Here is a 23,656-nt window from a genome sequence, read left to right on the forward strand (position 1 = left end):
GGCCGGACCTGTCACTTACCAGTAGGAGGAGCTCCCGACCGGACGCAGACCATCGCAGCTCGCAGGTAAGTATAATGGTGCTACAAATTGCTAAGTAACCATGGCAACCGGGACTGCAGTAGCGTCCTGGTTGCCATGGTTACCGATCGGAGCCCCAGCGAGCCCCCACACTCCGCTGCCACCAATGATAGGGGGGAGATTTGAATTAGGAGGGGGAGGGAGGGGTTACCGATCGGAGCCCCCACACTCCACTGCCACCAATGATAGGGGGGAGATTTTAATTAGGAGGGGGAGGGAGGGGAGAAGGCCCACTGGCCACCAACGAGTTAACTACAGGGGAGGGAGGGGGGGCGGCCGCACTGGCCACCAATGAGTTAACTACAGGGGAGGGGGGGGCCGGCCGCACTGGCCACCAATGAGTTAACTACAGGGGAGGGAGGGGGGGGGCGGCCACAAATGTGTTAACTACAGGGGGGGGGCTGCCCCCTGCTGCCTGGCAGCACCTGCCAGGCAGCAGGGGGCAGTCATGTACACAGTTCTTTTAGTATATTCTAACCTGAAGCGTCCCCATCACCATGGGAACGCCTCTGTGTTAGAATATACTGTCGGATTTGAGTTTCACGATGTAACTCAAATCCGACGGTATATTCTAACATAGAGGCGTTCCCATGGTGATGGGGACGCTTCAAGTTAAAATATACCATCGGATTGGAGAAAACTCAGATCCGATGGTATATTAACTCCTGACTTTACATTGAAAGTCAATGGGGGACGGATCCGTTTGAAATTGCACCATATTGTGTCAACGTCAAACCGATCCGTCCCCATTGACTTGCATTGTAATTCAGGACGGATCCGTTTGGCTCCGCACGGCCAGGCGGACACCAAAACGACTTTTTTTTCATGTCCGTGGATCCTCCAAAAATCAAGGAAGACCCACGGACGAAAAAACGGTCACGGATCACGGAAAAACGGAACCCCGTTTTGCGGACCGCAAAAAAATACGGTCGTGTGCATGAGGCCTTATTGCCCACTACAACCAATAATGGCTCATCTTTTATTGAAATGGAAAGCTGTACTACAGTGAGGGCGCTTCACACTAGCATTATTATTTTCCGGCATTGAATTCCGTCCTCGGGGCTCAATACCATCAAAAAAAGCTAGTCACATCCCTATGCATTTTGAATGGAGAGAAATCTGTTCAGTATGCATCAGAATGTCTTCAGTTCAGGCACTGAATGGCATTTTGGCAGCATGCTGCGATATTATCTCCGTCCAAAAATGCCAAACAACATACCAGAAAGATGGATCCGGCATAAATTCCTATAGACATGCATTGTGCTGGATCCGTCATAAAAAACAAAAAAACAAAAAAAAAAACACAACTAATCTGTCGTTGCGGTCTGCACATGCATAGACTTTTAAAACGGTGAAATAAAAATTACAGACGGATCAGTCTGCAAACGGAGAGACTGATCCGTTCTTGCAAAGCATTTGGGAGACTGATCCAGATAAATCTACAAATGCTTTCAGTTGTCATGTGGTATGACAGATCTGGCGGGTAGTTCCGATGACGGAACTATATGCTGGATCTTCACAACGCAAGTGTGAAAGTACCCTCATAAGAAATTTAGGACAATAGATCGAAATTATTTTTAATTTTTTTTGTTACATGGGCCTGCACCCAATGTATCACCATTAATTAATGAGTATTTCTTATTAATTCAAGTTCATCTGATGCCAACGTCTTGGAATTTTTAGACTGTTGCGCAAGTCTTTTTAAATATGGGCCAGTATTTTTTATTTTAATTTTTATTCGCTTTAAGGGATAGAGGGAGGGAGAATTATTTATTATGATACAGTATACCTTTTATTTATTTTTTTAAGACCCGGCCTGAGCAGGGAATTCAGATTCTGCCATACTATGGTGTGACAGAATCCACACCAGATATAAGACACATAAGTGGTGTATATCTGGTAATAAATTAACCACAATATATGTACTATTATTTATTTGGATTATTTCTTTAATCTTTTCTAAGAAATGGGCTCACGTGTATAGAAAAAGTACCCAAGTGATTGGTGTTAATACGAATAACGGTTTGGAGCGGCAACATGAGACCTTGAAGCATTCCTATTTGGATGGCTACAGAAACTGCTTGTTAAGCACCACGGATTCTTTCCAGATACCTTCAAAAAGTAAGATTGAGTTTTATATATGTATATAGAGATTAATTTTATATAGGAAATCTATGTAGAATTTAAAGTTCGCTCAAACTTTGAGACTTGTCATATCTGTAGATGTGCACACTGCAGCGTGTGGATCACAAAGGTGGATCCATAACCATCAAATTATGGCATACATTGACACATTGTGGTTATGCCATAAATTCCCATGCAAAAAAATTACTAATAGAAATAAAAATTTGGTGTCAGATCGATAGATTATACAGGGTGGGCCAGGAAAAAGGAACCCTCCTCCAGTGATTGTATCATAAAATGAATGACTTCATCCAGGGGATGTGGATGGTTAGTGGACACTCTCTGGTTTACATTTCCCCATAGATGAGGTGGTTGTAAAACTGTTCAATGATGTCCTGTTAAACTGCAGTATTCACAGATTTGAAAAAAAAATTACCAGCTATTTTTGCTCATAACACTGTACAAACGCCTAAGATTTACTATTGGGCAGTTTGATTTGGAAATATTGGAGGTGGGCTAATTTGTTGTGGGACACCCTGTGGTATGTTTACATTTACTCCACGTTACAGGTTTGTCTGTACATTTACTATATCTACTTATTTTACTTCTTAATCAGTTTAACATGTATAGCATACAATGTTAATATAGTATTTTAATATAGTTAGAGATTTTTATATGAGAATGCATATGGTTATAATTGACTTACTGATTTCTGTTATAGGTATATGGAAAAGAACCTACGCAGTTGTGAGCACTACCGAAAATATGCAGTCAATGTTCCGAACTTCCTCAAAAACCGCCCGCAAGAGCTGTTATCTCATGTCATGCAGCGCTACTTTAGTAGCTTGGATGAGACTCACATTCTACAAAGGGATGAGCAACATGGGATATTCAAAGTTCAAAGTGAATCGGATAGCAATTTATCTTACAGTCTTGACCTTGCTGGAGAGTTGCCAGACTGTGGCTGCAAGGACTGGCAAAGATACTTGTTGCCATGTAAACACATGTGTGCTGTATTCAGGACAACCTCTTTTCAGTGGGAAAATTTAAACCCTGCTTACACTGGGAACCCACTGTTTGCACTTGACACAGAGTGCTTTAAGACTGTTATCAATCAAACCCCTAAAAAACACACTGTTGGCTTAACTCCTGGGCCATATCCAGAGCTGGCATCTGATTTTTCAGGTGAAGCTTTGCAAGGGTTACCAGCACGGCGAAGGAGAAAACGCACAGGTGTCATTAGAGAATGTCGCAAAAGTTTAGACTAGAGGACTAGAGGATTTGACATTTGTTTTGGATGACCAGACATTGCAAAACTTTAGTTTGCATTAAAAAAATCTTGTGGTGGATTTAAGTGAAAAGACTCCTAAATCACATGGGTTGATCCTACTGGATTCCACCCTAAATATGGATACAACAGGATTCAAAGATCTACCAGAAAGAAGATATGGAAAATCCAAGCAGCCAGAGTTGAAACGGTTTGGCAAAAAAGCTGACCAAATCAAAGAGGATCTTTGTGAGACAATTGGATTATCTGATGAGCCAGATATGATATCGTCAGAGGAGGAGACACCGCAGTCAATCTGGCTAACTGTGAATAAGTTTAAGTTGACACTTGAAGATAGAGATGTAATATCTAAAGGCCTGTTTTTGGATGGCCAGATAATTAATGCTAGTCAGATCATTATGTCCCAAAAACATGTGGATGTTTCAGGATTTATGGACATTGTTGTCCTTGCACACTCAGAGGTAACATTGTCTAAGTGTCACCAGGTCATTCAGATACATCATGTTGGCATGCACTGGTTGCTGTCTCATCAGTTTGATGATAATGTTACAATTTATGATTCTTTGGCCATAACCTCTTTTTCAGACACCCTAAAAGAACAGCTAATCAAGCTGTACAGACCATTATTTACTGGTGAAAACAAAACACTAGAAATAAACGCAACCTGTTGTCAGACACAGAAGGGGGCCAGCGATTGTGGTGTATTTGCAATTGCAAATGCCCTAGCTTTGCTGGAAGGGGTCAATTTAAGAAATATACAATTCATTCAGGATGAAATGCGGCCTCACCTTATTTCCTGCCTAGAAAGGGGAGAATTTACCATGTTTCCCTACGAGGAACAAACAAGGAGGAGAATACCTACAAGCAAGGTAGTACTCACAACATATTGCATTTGCCACATTTATAAAAGTAGAGAGCCCATGATAGAATGCTCTGGGTGCAAGTCGTGGTACCACTTTTGTTGTGTAAATCTTAAAAAAAAAAAAAATATGCAAATATGTTCGTTCCAAAAAGCTATTTTTTTTGCCCACTTTGTACAAAATAGTACAAGTTCGGCTGTCTGGTCCCTTTCTTGCCTTTATTGATGTCCCGTAGGCTGGGTTGTGTCACTACAAACCCCCTTTCCCCAAGTGCACCTGATTTCTCATTCCAGGTATGTCGTCATAAACCAACATAAAAACAGTGCTCCCTCACCTCCTATTTCCCTGGCGCTCCAGTCCCTGATGCAGTTATGTTGGGTACCAGTCTGTTTGTGTGTCAAAGTACTGTCATAGCACTGGAACTAGGTGCTTAGCTACAGTGAGTGGCCAATTTCCTAATTCCTGTCTAAGGCTACTTTCACACTGGCGTTTTGGTTTCCGTTTTGTGAGATCTGTTCGGGGATCTCACAAGAGATCCAAAACGGATCAGTTTTGCCCTTAATACATTCTGAATGGATCCGCTCAGAATGCATCAGTTTGCCTCAGTTCAGTCACCAACTCTGGAGGCTGCCTGCAGCATTTTGTTGTCTGTTTGACGAAACTGAGCCAAATCGATCCGTCCTGACACACACAATGTAAGTCAATGGGGACAGATCCGTTTTCTATGACCCAATCAAAAACAGATCAGTCTTGAACACTCCTTGCTTTGTTAAAGATAGGGCTACTTTCACACTCGCATTTGGTGCGGATCCGTCATGGAGCTGCACAAGCGGATCCGTTTAGATAAGGCTACTTTCACACCTGCGTTTGGGTGTCCGCTCGTGAGCTCCGTTTGAAGGGGCTCACAAGCGGCCCCGAACGCAGCCGTCCAGCCCTAATGCATTCTCAGTGGACACGGATCTGCGGAGGCAACACTATATGGCTCAATCTTCAAACGGATCCGCCCCCATTGACTTTCAATGTAAAGTCTGGACGGATCCGTTCAGGCTTTCACACTTAGAAATTTTTCTAAGTTATAATGCAGACGGATCCGTTCTGAACGGATGCAAACGTCTGCATTATAGGAGCGGATCCGTCTGATGAAACATCAGACGGACCCGCTCCGAACGCTAGTGTGAAAGTAGCCTAATACAACCGTCTGCATCTGTTCAGAACGGATCTATTTGTATTATCTTTAACATAGCCAAGACTGATCCGTTTTGAACATCATTGAAAGTCAATGGGCAACAGATCCGTTTTTGATTGTCAGAGAAAACTGATCCGTCCCCATTGACTTACATTGTGTGTCAGGACGGATCAGTTTGGCTTAGTTTTGTCAGACGGACAGCAAAATGCTGCAAGCAGTGTTTTGGTGTCCGTCTCCAAAACTTAAAGGAGACTGATTGGAAGCAAACTGATGCCTTCTGAGCGGATCCTTTTCCATTCAGAATGCATTAGGGCAAAATGGATCGGTTCTGGATTGCTTCTGAGAGCCCTGAACAGATCACACAAGCGGAAAGCCAAAATGCCAGTGTGAAAGTAGCCTAATACAAACAGGTCCGTTCTGAGCGAATGCAGGTGTTTGTATTATCGGTGCGGGTCTGTCTGTCCATGACAAATCCCCACAAAATGTGAGTGTGAAAGCAGCCGAAGCTTCCTTCATATATAAAAGACTGGCGTCTGACAACAGCATTGTGGACTAGTGCACCCAGAAAACAGAAGACAATGAGTAAGCAGTTTATGTACCTTTTTTGAGGTATAGTTTAATAGAAATGTTTTTTATCTTTAGTCTTATTCCCAGTGCCGTGTTGTAGTTGACTTCTCTTGTTTTTTGCAAAACTTGTAATTTTTTCATATGCAAGTCTGTATTTTATGTATAAAACTGTAAATGGTTCTGAAATGTTGGTAACAAACACTTTATTAATAACGGTTTCTCACTTTTTTTCTCTTTGGTGTTGGGGGGCTGAAAATAGACAACCAAATTTAATTATTGGTCTCTCAGAACATGTCAACAATTTACATTAAGGTGCAGTGTTCTCAGATATACAGTCTCTTGCATGACAGACACCCTGCAGTTATATCTATGCACACACAGGACAAATGGTATTTATTGAAAAGTTTTTAAATAAAGCATATATTTAATAAATCAAGTATGTGACTTTAATTTTTGTGTGTATATATGTATGTGTGTGTATGTGTGTATATATATATATATATATATATATATATATATATATATTTTATATAATTTTTTTATTTTTACATTAAGGGATCACTTGACTTTGGGGGTCATTCTCACATATCTCTGCCAGACACCACGTTTAAGGTCCAAACACTGTGCTTTATTGCGGCATATCCATGTGATCATAACGGTACAAAATAAACTCCTGCCCGTCCAGGCACTACCTATACAACATATGCCCCTACCTTACAGTGTGTGAACACATATGGCTTTCTCAGCCTCACAGTCCTGTAAACTGCAGGCCAGGTACCTGTTCAGTACCTTTGGGAAGGGGGGGGGGGGGGGTTGTGGTAGTAGTCCTCCCAACTCTGACCTAGGGATCCTTCCACTGCAGGTGTCACGGCGTTTCCCCCCCCCCCCAAACCAGCGGGGCTGGATTAGGGGTGTGGACTGAGAGTCTCCCGCTACCAACCTGACTCCCAGTCCAAAGAAATCCAGCCCATACAACTTTAACCAATCTCCAGCAAGCTATGCCTTACTGATGCAGTACTTTTCTGCATTTCAGCTACCTCACCCAGTGAAACTGAACCACCAGGTGAGATACACAGCCCCAAGTTCACATCATCAAAATATATATATCAAATTGCAAAAGGGCCCATACAGAACACCTACATATTCTTGTGCCCACTACATGGTAACCAGAACTCTGAAAATTGGCAGGAATGGGGGGTGAGGTGGTAGAGGAGGCCAACTGCACACCCGCCTCACACTACATTTGTATAACATTTTATGTGAAATCAAAGAAAATGGTGGGGGATGAGGCTCTTTTCTATGGAAAGGTTTTTAATCAGTTTTTGATACCTACAGCATGAAGACAAGCTTCGGATATCAAACACTCAGTGGCATCAGATTGCATAGAAAAAATATACAAGAAAATAATAAAGGTAAATTCTTAATAGTAAAACTATTTACTTAATTGAGAATTTAAGGTATTTAATAACATCAAGAACAGGAAAACCTCTTCCTAACAACTCCTCCTTTCTAGCCTGCTTTATAGTTATTGAGCAGGCTAGATTTATGACCTTGGGGGGGGGGGGGGAATAGAGGCTAGAATATCCTCCCTGGGAGTGCCTGACTCGAGGTGCTCTTCAGGTACCCCAGCCATTAAGACAGAGTCCTAACTGTGTAGGTAGCCGATATTCCTGGTCTTAACATGGCTGTAGATGACTCCCAGGTCTTTTTAAGGAGGGACTAACATTTTTTATCCATAGGGTCTTTGAGCAGCCCTAGGTCTTTAAACAGTAGAAAGGACTTTTTGGAAATCCTCGCTACGAGCGCATCCACCTTAGGAAGTCTGTCCCAGGATACAGAATCCTCTTCCACGAACGGATATTTCCTTTTAAACATTTTGGATGCGGATTGTCTCTTCTCAGGATCCTTCCACTCATTAAGTATAAGAGACTTAATGTTATTGTGAACAGGAAAAAAAAGTTTCTTCCTGTCCGCAAGTCCCACAAACATTTGGTCCTGGACTGACAGAGGTTCTCTGGGTTCTTCCAAATTTATCGTAGCCCTGATAGTTTTTAAGAGAGATTCAGTCTCCTCACTGGAGACAGTAGAGCTTGCATCAGAAGCAATCTCCACCTCGTCAAAGTCAGAAGCCTGTTCCAGGATAGGAGTATTTTAAGTGGAAGCTCTGGGAGGGATGGCCGAAAGTTTAGCATCAACCGCCGCTCCGACTTCTTCTTTGATCATGGTTTTGGGACGGTTCCCATTTAATGCTTTCTCTACCCTAAGAGACACAAGCATCGCGAAGGCTTAGTAAAAATTTCCCCAATAGAGAACAGTCACCCAAGAGGAAGAATCACTCCTGTGCACAGAAAGGAGGACTTAGTGATAGATAGATAGATAATATATATATATATATATATATATATATATATATATATATATATATATTATCTATCTATCTCTATCTATCTAACAAATATCATCCTCGGGGGAGGAGGCTTACCGGGCTGGAGAGGCATCAGTGGATTTGCGGGTGGTATCACTTTCCCCCTGCAGAGACATGCTGACAGTAGGAATCGCTCTGTGTCCACCATAGGAAGGAGAACATGTAGGAACCGGTGTTCTCCTCTTTAACTCCACTTCCTGATTTGCACCATCAGCTTGATCCACGCAGACATCTGCGTCATGACGTCACCAAGCGCCTGCGCATACGGGAGCATTCCCTGGCCCAAAGGAACGCTCCTATGCCAGGAACGCTAAAAAAGATGCCCAGGGTTGCCGGCACACACTGGACTTACACCGAGAGGGAGGGAGGGAGGAGCGATCCTCCTTGCTACGTGACCCCTCCTCCTGCAGTGACCCTCCGGACTAACCGGGTTAACAAACCTAAGGCCCTGTGCTCCATGCTGATCCACAATCCTGCCTTCAGAGGGACACGAAACAACTGGAAGAGGTAAGAAGGAGGGGGCCCTTTATTGGCTGATCTCACAGTTGTTTCCTGTCCCTGAGAAGGCAGGGTAACCTTCCAGGTGGTGCCATTGTGGAGGCGTGGGGAAAAAGACATTTCAGCCTGTTATCCTGCAAGTTGATCCAGAGTAAGGAAAAAAAAAAAAAAAAAACTGAGATAGAAGCTAATTTTCCTCATTTTAGGGGCAAAAATTCCTTCCAGATTCCAATTAGGCAGTCAGAATAACTCCCTGGCTCAACGACCCTTATAGTCTCACTGCTCTTACAGTAAAAAAATCCTTTTCTATGTGTAGAAAGCTACTTTCCTAGATCATGGGAGAGCTCTCTGTACTGAACCCTGATGTATTTATAAATAGTTATTAGAACTTCCCTCAGTCATCATTTTCATAAACTGAAAACCTGAATTTTGATAATCTGTCTGGGTATTGTAATTCCGTCATTCCAGTTATTACATCAGTTGCCCTCCTCTGAACCTTCTCCAGCTCTACTATGTCTGTCTTCACGGGAGCCCAGAACTGAACACAATACACCATGTGTAGTCTGACTAGAGATTTGGAAAGTGGCAATTATTTATGATTTGTTGCTTTGGAATAATTATTTATGTTATATACATACTCTTTGGACTAAAACTAACCATCTATTGAGGGACAATTTTTTTTCTTATCGGGTGCCTGTATTGTATTGATCGAGTTTGACATCTTTTTATCTGATGGCTTTGACATCTTTTTATCTGATGGGTGTTTTTAAAGAGCCTCTGTCAGCCAGCCAGAATACTGCCTGGTAGGGTTGCTCATGCTGACTAACCCCTGCTACCCCTGGCGAGTTTAGGCCCTTCTGCCCAGGCCATTTTTTGCAAATCTGATATGTGTCACTTTATGTGGTAATAGCTTTGGAATGCTTTTACTTATCCAAGCCATTCTGAGATTGTTTTCTCGTGACAGAAAGTACCTCATAAAATATTTATTACTTAATCCCTTCACGACTGCAATACGTGTATAAACGTCAAGCCAGCTCTTTAATCCAAGCGCTGCAAAACGCTTGGATTAAAGCTTCTGCCCCAGGCACTGCTGCTGTCACGGACAGCATACAGTGCAGTAATGCCGGCAAGGGACCAATCAGAGTGGTCCCTTGCCGGCAATCGATCCGATTGGTTAGTCTGTGCAGACTAACCAATCGGATCGCGGCAGTGAAAAAATGCCTGTTCCAGGCTCTGATCTACACTCTGCAGATCAGAGCCTGAAATCAGGTAGTGTCCTCATGCCCCCCGATCTGTGCGCCTCCAACCCCCCCATCCCCGCCTGCCCCTGATGCAGTTCCCCCGCCCCCATCCATATTCATGTAGACTGCCCCTGATGCAGTCCGCCCCCTCCCCACCCCATACATTCATCCTGCCGCATTTGTGCCGGCCCAATGCTGGCCGTACCTTCCCCCTCCTCCTTTCCAACGCTGCCACCTGCCCTCTGCCCCCAATGCAGTGCGGTCCCCCTGCTGTGTTTGATGGCGGCGGCTCCTTTGCTGAGCCGCCGCCATCAGCAGCGAGTGTCAGCTCTATGCTGACACTCTGCTGTAATCCCTTAGATGCCGCGGTTGCGGCATCCATGGGGTTAATAGAGGGAGGGGGCTTCCTCTCTCAACCATCGGGGCTGCCGCGCTGTGATGGCAGCGCCCGATGGTTGCCATGGCAACTGGACGCTTTGCAAAAGCTTCTGCTGTTGCCACCTACAGGACATCTGATAGTATTATACTTTGCAATGCAAGAGCATTGCAAAGTATAGTACAGCCATCAGCCCCACTGGATCTTCAAGATCCAAGAGGGACTTGATAAAGAAAGAAAGTGAAAATAATAAAAGTAAAAATAAAAAAATAAATTAAAATGTCAATTTAAAAAAGAAATTGCCTTTTCCTATAAAAAATGAAAACAAAATAAAAGAATACACATATTAGGTGTCACCGCGTCCGTAACGTCCGTCTCTATAAATATATCACATGATAGACACCGTCCGATAAACACCATAAAAAAAAATTAAAAAAAATGTAAAAAAAAGCCATTTTTGTCACCTTACATCACAAAAAGTGCAACACCAAGCGATCAAAAAGGTGTATATCAAACAAAATGGTACCAATAAAACCGTCCTCATCCCACAAAAAATGAGACCCTACATAAGAAAATCGCAAAAAAACTAAAAAAAAAAAACTATAGTTCTTAGAACATTGAGACACTAAAACATAATTTTTTTATTTCAAATATGCTATTATTGTGTTAAAGTGAAATAAATTTTAAAAAAGTATACATATTAGGTATTGCCGCATCCATAATAACCTGCTCGATAAAAATATCACATGACCTAACCCCTCAGATGAACACCGTAAAAAAAAATATATATATATAAAAAAAAGTGCCAAAAAAGCTATTTTTGTCACCTTACATCACAAAAAGTGCAACAGCAAGCGATCAAAAAGGCTTATGACCCCCAAAATAGTACCAAACAGTCACCTCATCCCACGAAAAATTATACCCTATTTAAGACAATCGCCCAAAAAAATAAAAAAGATTTGGCTCTCAGACTATGGAGACACTAAAACATCATTTTTTTGGTTTCAGAAATGCTATTATTGTGTAAAACTTAAATAAATAAGAAAAAGTATACATATTAGGTATTGCCACGTTCGTAAAGATCTGTTCTATAAAACTGTCACATGACCTAATCCTCAGATGAACGCTGTAAAAATAAATAAATGAAAACTGTTCCAAAACAGCCAATTTTTTGGTCACCTTGCCCCATAAAGTGTAATAATGAATGATCAAAAAATCCTATGTACCCAAAAATGGTACCAATAAAAACCTCAACACTTTCTGCAAAAAACGAGCCCCCGCACAAGACGATCGGCAGAAAAATAAAAAAACATATGGCGTTCAGAAAATGGACACACAAAAACATAATTTCTTTTTCAAAAATGCTTTATTAGGTAAAACTGAAACAAAGAAAGTAGACATATTTGATATCATTCCGTCCGGAACAACCTGCTCTATAAAAATAGCACATGATCTACCCTGTCAGATGAATCTTGTAAAAAAAAAAGAAACGGTGCCAAAACAGCAATTTTTCTGTTACCTTGCCTCACAAAAAACGTAATATAGAGCAATTAAAAATCATATGGACCCCAAAATAGTACCAATAAAACTGGCACCTTATGCCCTAGTTTCCAAAATAGGGTCACTTTTTGGGAGTTTCTACTGTATGGGTGCATCAGGGGGGTTTTAAATGGGACATGGCATCTAAAACCAGTCCAGCAAACACTGTTTAGGGGAGGGGGATCTGTGGATGGCCCTATTTAGGGGAGGGGGGTCTGTGGATGGCACTGTTTAGGGGAGGGGGATCTGTGGATGGCACTGTTTAGGGGAGGGGGATCTGTGGATGGCACTGTTTAGGGGAGGGGGATCTGTGGATGGCACTGTTTAGGGGAGGGGGATCTGTGGATGGCACTGATTAGGGGAGGGGGATCTGTGGATGGCACTGTTTAGGGGAGGGGGATCTTTGGATGGCACATAGGAAGGGGTGGGGTTTAGAGAGAAAGGGGTTTGGCTATGACAGGAAGGGGTGGGTCAAATTTATATTATGTGGGGTGTTTCTGTAAACCGCAGAATCAGGGTAATAAATATTGAGTATTGTTTGGCTGTTAACCCTCAATGTGTTAAAGAAAAAAAAAATTAATAAAATGGAAAATTTGCCAAAAAAGTGAAATTTAGAAATTTCATCTCCATTTTCCTTTCATTCTTGTGGAACACCTAAAGGGTTAACAAAGTTTGTAAAATCAGTTTTGAGTAACTTGAGGGGTGTAGTTTCTACAATGGGGTCATTTATGGGGGTATCAACTATGTAGGCCCCACAAAGTGACTTCAGACCTGAACTGGTCCTTAAAAAGTGGGTTTTGGAAATTTTCTTTAAAAGTTTAAGAATTGCTTCTAAGCCTTCTAACGTCCTAAAAAAATAAAATGACATTTCCAAAATGATGCCAACATAAAGTAGACATATGGGGAATGTTAAAGAGGACCTTTCAGGCGGCGGAGCCAACTGAGCATGGTGGAAGACGTGTGAGCTCTGAGCTCCTTACCATATCACCCGATCTAAAGCTATTTTACAGCCCTGACCGATTCAAATATGGGCAAGATCAACAAGGAGAGAGGTGGAGATGTCACCCAAGTGACTAAAGCAAATAAATCTCACGGAGACCTGGATAAATACCGCTACAAGAAGACGGCGTCTCCGGCAGTCAGAGGGAAGATGGCTGCGGCTGAAGACAACGCTGCAGCCCTGGACATAGAATCAGATGATGCAAGCTCCTGCGCTCCTTCAGACCTGCCGGATGATCCAGATCCTGCTCCAATCACCAGAGCCTTTCTGCAGCACTCCCTGCAACAATCCTTAGCTCAAGCCCTGTCTCCAGTGTTATCGGAGCTGGCGGCCATCAGAACAGAGGTAACTCATGTGGGGCAAAGAGTACAAGCGCTGGAGGATTTTAAAACCGCTGTGATACAACACAGCAAGGGTCTCCAAAGCCAGATGAAATCCCAGGTGGATAGTGTATCTCCACCTAGAAGACCAAGAGAATAGGGGGAGAAGGAAGAATGTGAGGATAAGGGGTATCCCCGAATCTGTGGCGGCGGAAGCATTGCTGGACAGTGTCAAGCAGATATTTGCCATACTTGTGGGAGCAGAGCGGGCTGAAAATATCATCATTGAAAGAGCGCATAGAGCGCTTAGGCCTAAGCCTGCGGCAAGTGAACCGCCTAGAGATATCATATGTGCCCTTTTGAATTACCTCAATACAGCTGCGGTGCTCAAAGCAGCAAGAGAAAGAGAAGAGGTTGCCTTTGTAGGGAACAAAATCCAGTTTTTTCAGGACTTGGCGGCAAGCACCCTGGCTAAACGAAAGGCGTTGAAGCCTCTCACGGCTGAATTGAGGGAGAGGAGGCTGCCCATGAGGTGGCTTTTTCCGTTTGGCCTTAGTACCACTATCAACGGCCGACAAATTGTAATACGCCATCCAGACGAACTTACCAAGATTTGGGAGTCTCTTGAGATCTCCCCATTGGATATCCCTTCATGGCTCCCTTCTGCTAACATGGAGAAGTTACCCAAGCTTTCTGCCCAGTCACCCTGGCAAGCTACGTCCAAGCACAAGCATCCGAAAAAGAAGCCGCTGAGAGGGGACTGAATTATTCTCTCCTGGAATTTGAGCGTACAGGTTCAGCTTCTCTCATTGCTGCCCTCTGCTCCAGCCAGTGAGAGCTATTGTTTTCTACTTACTATAAGTGTGCACTTTAGTATTAGAAACTTAAAGTTGTCACCGTGAAGAAATGTTTGTAATCAGCTATTACTAGCACTTTAATCAAATGTTTGAATTGACATGCTTCGGAACCGAGAGGAGGTTTTGACATCTTAATATCACCATATGCCTTAGGGGGTCGTGAGATAGCAATGTCTCTGTCTCCACATTCCACCTGTTGATTTTGATTCTTAAAAGGCTGAAAGTTTATTGGTCAGTTTAACTGCTATTATCTAAGAGGTCGGGTGAGTGGTACATCTAGATTTTTCTAGAAGTCTCTGCCTATGTCCCCTCCCCCAATCTCTTATTCTCATTATGTAATTGCACTACTGCGCTGTACAGCGCCTATAGGACTGAAAAGTCCTCTCACCCTGTTAATATATGTTTTAATGTCTTTCTATTTAGTTTTTCCGAGTCGAGTCACTAGGTTCACTGCCACTAGATCGAAGGTTGGTTCAGATATTAAGTTTTCTTGATATGACGCATATTACACTTTATTCACTTAATGTGAATGGAATGAACATTCCACAGAAACGCAGCCAAGTTTATCACACACTTAATATCAGGGTTTTCCTTCCTGTGTTTTTACAAGAAACGCACTACAGACAATCATGTTCCCAATATGACTAGTAAACATTTTCCAGACTGGCATCATGCCACACATTCCTCGGCATCAAGAGGTGTCTCTATTGGTTTCAGTAAAGATTTCCCATTTCAGTTAACAGCAAAATTGATAGATCCCAATGGCAGGTTCCTATTTATTAAGGGGAAAGTCTTAAACTCGATAGTCACCCTCGCTGCCATATACGCCCCAAATAAGGGACAAGTTAAATGGCTTATACATTTATTAGAATCCTTGAAAATCTTCACTGAAGGGATTTTGATACTGGGTGGGGATTTCAATCTCGCAATGGATCATGGGATGGATTCCACGTCTGCCACACCTCAGTTATCAGGTAGGCAGAAACGTAGACTTCAGATAGCTTCGGCAGATATGGGTCTATCTGATGTGTGGAGATTGCTTCACCCTGAAGTGAAGGATTTTACCTTTTTCTCTAAGGTTCATGGCTCTTAGCGCCTAGATTATATATTTTTATCTAACAACGCTTTTCCCACGATTAAGGAAGCCTCCATAGGGTCGATCACGATTTCAGATCACGCCCCTGTGGGCATGAAGCTGCTGATTAAAGACATGCCTGGAAAATGCTGGTCATGGAGGCTCAACTCAAAGAGCACAAAGAAAGAGAGTTAATAAAGTATTGACAGATTACTTTAGTCTGAATGAAACCCCTCAGATATCAAACCCGATCTTGTGGGAGGCCCATAAGGCAGTAGTAAGGGGGGAATTTATTAGCCTAGGTTCCAAGGTCAAAAGACAAAGGACACAGATAATAAATTCTCTACTCTTGCAAATATCCACTCTGGAAAAGCTACACAAAAAGTCCCAGACAGAGGTCTTAAAACAACTAAAATCCCTAAGGTCCCAACTAAAGGATAAACTAAATATTAAATCAGCTAAAATACTTCAAGCTCTGCGTTTCAAATACTACTTGCATGGAGATAAGGGTTCCAAATTAATGTCGAATCTGTTAAAGTCCCAGAGGAATAAGTCCTTCATTCAGGTAGTCAAATCTAAAGAAGGGCACAGGTTAACCGCTACCCCAGCAATAGCGAAAGAGATCTGTAGGTTTTACACTTCTCTATATAATCTGGAAGGAGAAGGTGGAACTGAAACCAGAGATAGTACATCTCTGCAAAATCGCATAAATGACTTCTTAAAGTGCATTGATATGCCTGCCTTGTCTGCCGGGGATAAGACGGATCTGCTAAAACCGTTTACTGAGGAGGAAGTTGCTAAAGTTCTCCATAGCATCCCATCTGGGAAAAGCCCAGGAACGGATGGTCTCCCTATAGTGTATTATAAGAAATTTGCGGACATACTGATCCCGTATTTTACCAAGCTTTGCAACTCCCTCCTTGGCGGTTTGGCTCTCCCTCCACAGGCCCAGGAGGCAACTATCACTATTATTCCCAAGGAAGGGAAAGATCCTGAAGCGTGTGGTAGCTATCGCCCAATATCGCTCCTTAACACAGATTTAAAATGGTGGGCTAAATTGCTAAGTCACCGTATAGCTGGTTTGCTACCTGGGTTGGTGGGGGAGGAGCAGGTGGGATTTGTGCCTGGCAGAGAAGGCAGGCATAACGTTAGTCGAGTGGTAAATGCGGTCTGCTACGCTAAGAAGAAAAACATGCCTTTAATCTTACTAGGGACAGATGCTGAAAAGGCATTTGATAGGGTTGGTTGGCCTTACATGCGCAGTACTTTGCTGGCGTTTGGATTCCCTGATACATTTGTTAGAGCATGGAACAGAAGACCGGCACTTCACCTTTTTTTTTTTTTTTTTTTTTTTTTTTTTTGAATCTTCAAACTTTTATTTCAGCATAGGTGGAAATAGCACAGATGCGACACGTGTTTCGGCTCAGGTGTGAGCCTTTGTCAAGCATAATGAACTATTGCATGAAACACATTTAAATTTGCCGCCTACATGGGCGTCGAACGGAGATACAAATCATAAGGTGCAACAATTCTCTACATTGTTGCAACAAGGTACTATGCTGCATGTGATACAATTACATCTTTAAGAGTATTACAGAAAAGAGAAATCAATAGTAGACATGGGATACAATAAATCTAGAAATTACAATAAACATATTCAATGTAATGATAATAATAATCATCTATTTGAGAACTAAATAACCCACTGGCTGTCTCAAAATATCAACATATTAAATCTTGCTGCTCTTTTTTCTTTTTTTCAGATGCTTCATTATTTTCATTTTCTCTGTGACTGAATGAATAAAGAAGGGGAACAGGCAATAGCAAATTTTTCTTACGTATGGTGGATTTGTGATTACTGAACCTGTCCTTCATTCTGACAGATGTCTCACCAATGTACAATAAGCCACAAGGGCATTTTAGCAGATATACAACAAAATTGCTATCGCAAGTGAAGAAACCTTTTACTGGAAATTTCTTACCAGTGTGCGGATGAAAAAAGGATTCGCCCTTAATTATCGCAGAACAGTGAACACACTGTAGACAAGGGAAAGTGCCTCTTTTTGGTGTGGAAAGAAAAAGTTGACGGGGCATGCTAGTAGTACCACCTATGTCCGCTTTTACAATAGTGTCTCTAATGTTCCTGGTTCTCTTATAGCAGATCATAGGGATATCGTGGAATTCGGCAACATCTGGATAAGCTGAGCGCATAATCCCCCAGTGTTTATTAACCACATGACGAAACTTATTTATCCAGGGGTGATATTTGACAATAAACGGTAACCGCTTATTTTCAACATGGGGCTTAAATGTCTCAATCTTACATTTCTCTATCTCTGAATCTAAGAGGGGTTTAGGATATCCCCTTAGCAAGAATTTTTCTGCCATTTCATTGAATCTGACCTCCCTCACTAATGGATCTGACACAATCCTCTTGATATGCTTAAACTGTGAGGAGGGTAAAGACCTTTTCACCGCCGGTGAATGGTTGCTGGAGTAGTACAACAAACTGTTCTTATCCGTTTTTTTGATGTATAAATCAGTCTGTACACAACCATCATGACCCTTTATCACCAAAGTATCTAAAAAATTAATTTTGTCATGGTCATGCTGCACTGTAAAGCACAACTCGGGCCATATATTGTTAATGTTCTTCATCACGTTCGACGCCCATGTAGGCGGCAAATTTAAATGTGTTTCATGCAATAGTTCATTATGCTTGACAAAGGCTCACACCTGAGCCGAAACACGTGTCGCATCTGTGCTATTTCCACCTATGCTGAAATAAAAGTTTGAAGATTCAAAAAAAAAAAAAAAAAAGTGAAGTGCCGGTCTTCTGTTCCATATTGTAAGTGGGCTTTTCATACCCTGGACGCGTGCACCACGACTCTGCCAGAGGAGTGCCGACTGCTTTCCCCTTTTTGACATTTGTTAGAGCGATTTTCTCATTGTACTCAGCCCCCACACCACGTATTTTAGTGAACGGTACATTGTCTGATCCCTTCATTATCAAGAATGGTACTAGGCAGGGATGCCCTCTCTCCCCATCTCTGTTCATATTAGAAACGTTACTGTTGAAGTTAAGACAGGACCCTAGTATCAGAGGAATTCAATTTAAGGGAGACACACACAAGATGGCAGCATTTGCTGACGATTTGCTACTATTGGTCACCAACCCTATTGAAGCAATGAAGCAAATATTTAAAACCTTTGGAGAAATTTCCAATTTTAAAATCAATTTGGTAAAGTCAGAAGCCATTGGAGTTTCTCTAACTCCTGCCCAATTGAAACAGATAAAAGTCAAGTCTCCTTTTAAGTGGCCCTCCACAGCGATATAATACCTAGGGGTTATGATACCAGCCAATCCTGTCCAACTGTTTCATCTAAATTACTCTCCCTTAATAACAAAAGTACAAACATTCCTGAACAAATCCTTGACACCTAGGATTTCATGGTTAGGCCGGAAAAATGTGTTAACCTCATATATTCTTCCTCAACTGCTATATATGTTACGTTCCCTTCCAATATCGATACCTAGAGCCTTTCTGGATAGATTGAGGTCAATTATGGGAAAATTTATTTGGGGAAATAAGAAAGCTAGATTACCATACTCCCTACTTATAAGGAAGAAGAGGCATGGGGGAATCTCACTGCCAGACATTTTTGCTTATGTCCAGGCTATTCATTTGGAGAGATGGTTAGCTTTAGCTAGAACGGAGAAAGCTCCCCTACATGTACGTCTAGAAAGAGAAGTATTAGGGAAACAAAGTTTGCACTTGCTTTGGCACAAACCCCCAACATCTGGCTCTCTGGAGCTCATAAGTGTTATTACCAAAAGTACTATGAAAGAGTGCCAGAGGTCACCAGCATTAAACCTTAGTAAAGGATGCCTTTCCCCTATTACTCCTCTTAATGCATTACCTTATGTTCTTTCAGACAGAGTTATAGAGACCAATCCAGTATGGGACTCAGTATCAGAGTTCAGAGTGGGAGATCTGTCAAAGTTGCCCCTTTCATCCGATGTCTATGAATCCCTCCGAGGTGAACCACCGAAAATAGGGTCAGTTATACAGAAATGGGATTTTGAGGTCACATGTAGAAAGTTTAAGTCTTCTAAACATCTTCCGTTGGTAGATCCCACTTGGTTAGAGACCATGGTCTTATTGCCAAAACTACCACCTAAAAGTTTATCAATAATCTACAGACAGATCCTGGGAAAAGAGAGGGGATACACCGCCCTCCTACCTAAGAGAATGGGAAAGGGAATTAGATATAAATCTAGATGACTCTAGCAGATCCTTCATCCTGTCTCATTCACATGGGTTCTCCAGATGTGTCAGAGTGCAGGAGAATTCACTTAAAACCCTAACTAGGTGGTACCGTACACCTGAATTCCTACACAAAATTCACTTAATCAATTCAAGTGAATGCTGGAGGTGTTTAGAGGATCTCCCACATACGGTGGAATTGCCAGAAAATTTGACAGTTTTGGGAATCGGTGGAGAGTATCATGAATAAGATTTGTATAGGGCATTTGTCACTTACTGCCCCCCTAATACTGTTGTGGAAACCCGAGGGCAAATTTACTCCTCTACAGACACATATGATAACGGCTGCCAAGCTATTAATTCCTGCGTTGTGGAGAACTCCAGATCCGCCTAGTATCTCCATGTGGTATGAGAGAATGAATCACCTTTGTAGAATGGAGGAATTAGCGAGTTGTGAGTCTCATAACAGACAAAGTTTTCTGAAAACTTGGCAACCATGGTTGTCGCATATAGAAACTCAACAAGATAGAACTAACATATCAGACCAGAGTAACCTGAGATCTCCCCATCTGGAAATGTGATTAAGGAGTGGAGATATTGTCTACCCTGAGAAGGAACAGGTTAGAGGCCAAAGGGTTGATCTTTACCTTTACTCTTTTCTTATTCTTACAAATATCAGATCAAGTGGAAGACACAAGAGATTAAGATTAACACTATATAGTATCTAGACCTCAGATTCTTGCAGATTAGGATAGGGGAGTGAACTAACTCGACTTTTTGTTTTGTTTTATGAATGTGTTTCATGTTCATTTTCTATTAGCGAGTTATTTTTTGTACCACAATGTATGGAATATTAAGTGTATAAAACTTGCAATATCACAATGCATGATAAGTTAGGTCGGAAGGCCATCTGATTTCTTATGATAGAGGTTATACTTGTGACTTGCGATGTATTGCTACATTGACCAGTTGCACTGGTCCTGCCTTTTTTCCAAATATGCAAAAGTATATGTGACTGTATACTTTTATTGACTATTCTTATAATAAAAAGAGAATGTTTAAAAAAAAAAAAAAAAAAAAAAAAAAAAAAAGAGGACCTTTCACTAGTTTAAAAACTAAAAACGAACTATATCAGTGGGCAGAGCGGCGCCCAGGGGTCCCCCTGCACTTACCAGTATGTCTGGGCGCCGCGCCGTTCGCCCGGTATAGGCTCCAGTGTCTGTAGCTCCCTCTGTTGTACTGGGCGGAGTTTTTGTATTAGGGTTGTCCCTTGCTGCAGCGCTGGCCAATCGTAGCGCACAGCTCATAGCCTGGGACTCTTTAGGTGTTCCACAAGAATTAAAGGAGAATGGAGATGAAATTTCAAAATTTCATTTTTTTGGCAGATTTTCCTTTTTTTTTCTTTAACACATCGAGGGTTAACAGCCAAACAAAACAATATTTATTACCCTGATTCTGCGGTTTACAGAAACAACCCACATGTGGTCGAAAACTGATGTAAGGGCACACGGCAGGGCGCAGAAGAAAAGGTGCGCCATATGGTTTTTGGAAGGCAGATTTTGCTGGACTGGTTTTTAGATGCCATTTCCCATTTGAAGCCCCCCTGATGCACCCTTACATTAGAAACTACCAAAAAGGGACCCCATTTTGGAAACTAGGGGATAAGGTGCCAGTTCTATTGGTACTATTTTGGTGTACATATGATTTTTAATTGCTCTATATTACGATTTTTGTGAGGCAAGATAACCAAAAAATTTCTGCTTAGGCATCGTTTTTATTTTTTACAACAGTCATCTGAAATCAAATATGTCTACTTTCTGTTTCAGTTTTACATAATAAAGCATTTTTAAAAAAAATGTTTTTGTGTTTCCATTTTCTGAACGCCTGATAAATATTTTTTTCTGCCGATAGTCTTGTGCCCCAGTGAAACAGCGCGTTCTCAGCCCAGAAAGAATGCCACCAGTTGCTTGTGTGATATAAGCCCGGGATTGCAGGAACAGTTGACGTTTTTATTGATAAAAAAATCATATGTGCCCAAAAATTGTATCATTCATTATTACACTTTATGGGGCAAAGTGACCAAACAATTGGTTGCTTTGTTACAGTTTTTATTTATTTATTTTTACAGCGTTCACCTGAGGGGTTAGGTCATATGACATTTTTATGAAGCAGATCAGTACGGATGTGGCAATACCTAATATGTATGCTTTTTCTTATTTATTTAAGTTTTACACAATAATAGCATTTTTTTTAACAAAAAAATGATGTTTTAGTGTCTCCATAGTCAGAGCCATAGCTTTTTTTCTTTTTTTTTTTTTTTAACAGATTGTCTTAGGTAGGGTCTAATTTTTTGTGGGATGAGGTGACGGTTTGAATGGTCCTATTTTGGGGGGAATATGCCTTTTTGATCGCTTGGTGTTGTACTTTATGTGATGTTAGGTGACAAAAAATGTATTTTTTTATAGAGAAGGTTATTACAGACGCGGCAATACCTAATATGTCTATTTTTTTTTTACTTTAACACAATAATAGCATAATTTAGTGTCTCCATTGTCTGAGTCATTTTTTTTTTCTTTTTCGACCGATTGTCTTAGGTAGGGTGTCATTTTTTGCGACATGAGGAGACTGTTTTATTGGTACCATTTTGGGGGGCATATGCCTTTTTGATCGCTTGGTGTTGTAATTATTGTGATGTAAAGTGACAAAAAAATAGCTTTTTTGGAACTGTTTTTATTATAATTTTTTATACGATGTTCAGCTGAGGGGTTAGGTCATGTGATATTTTTATAGAGCTGGTTGTTACGGACGTGGCGATACCTAATATGTATACTTTTTTTTTATGTCTCCATGTTCTGAGAGCTATAGTTTTTTTATTTTATTTTTTTGCGATTTTCTTATGTAGGGGCTCATTTTTTGTGGGATGAGGTGACGCTTTTATTGGTACCATTTTGTGGGACATATGCTTTGATCGCTTAGTGTTGCACTTTTTGTGATGTAAGGTGACAAAAATGGCTTTTTTTGGAACAGTTTTTTTTTTTTTTTTTTTTTTTTTTTTACGGTGTTCGAGGGGTTAGGTCATGTGATATCTTTATAGAGCCGGTCGGTATAGACACGGTGATACCTAATGTCCATTTTTTCCTTTTTTTCTATTTTTTATTATAAAATCAGGGGAAAGGTGCGTTTTTTCTTTTTTTTTTACTTGAAACTTAAATAATTTTTTTTATCAAAAACACTTTTTTTTGCGGTTTTTAAACTTTATTTCTGTTCCACTCTGGGACTTCAACTTTTGAGGGTCTGATACCCTCTGCAATGCAATACAATACATATGTATTGTAATGCATTGCCTATTAGTGTACTACACTGAGTAATACACTAATAGGTTGCCTAGGAGACCCAACCTGGGGCTGGATCTCCTCGGCCACCATAGAAGGCAGGTCCCGATGCCGTGCAAGGCATTGGGCAGCCTGTGCATGGCATCGGGCTGCCCCATCACCCAACGGGTCCATGCCACAGCAGCACGGGGACCCGATGGGCTCCCTCATCCGCCGCATGCAATTCTATACCGCGGTCAACGCTGACCGCGGCATAGAAGGGGTTAATACGCTGGCATTGGCTTTTACAGAGATTCCGGCAGATACAGCAGGGGCCCAGCTATCAGGGACTGCCATGATGTAATAGTACGTCAAAATGCGGCAGCTCACCTCCCAAAAAAATGGGATAAAAAGTGGCCAAAAAGTCAAACACTTCAAAATGGTATCAATAAAAAGTACAGATTACTCCACAAAACAGAACACAGCTCCATAGACTTAAAAGAAAAATTATATAATTGTGGCATCTCTAATCATACTGACCCGCAGAATGAAGCTGCCATAGTGTACAGGGAAAACTGTAAAAACAAAACCCAAAATACTGTGGCAGAATTACATTTTCATCCAATTCCTCCCATTTGGAACT

The 23,656-nt window shown here is 41.6% G+C and overlaps 1 protein-coding gene across 2 annotated transcripts in view; it reads right to left on the bottom strand.

Annotated features, from left to right (window-relative positions):
* Positions 1 to 23,656, bottom strand: part of MTRR (5-methyltetrahydrofolate-homocysteine methyltransferase reductase) — a 1,123,497-nt gene that overhangs the window by 880,681 nt on the left and 219,160 nt on the right. The window lies entirely within an intron of this gene.

Source organism: Bufo bufo, chromosome 5, assembly GCF_905171765.1.
Source record: "Bufo bufo chromosome 5, aBufBuf1.1, whole genome shotgun sequence".
Lineage (NCBI taxonomy): Eukaryota > Metazoa > Chordata > Amphibia > Anura > Bufonidae > Bufo > Bufo bufo.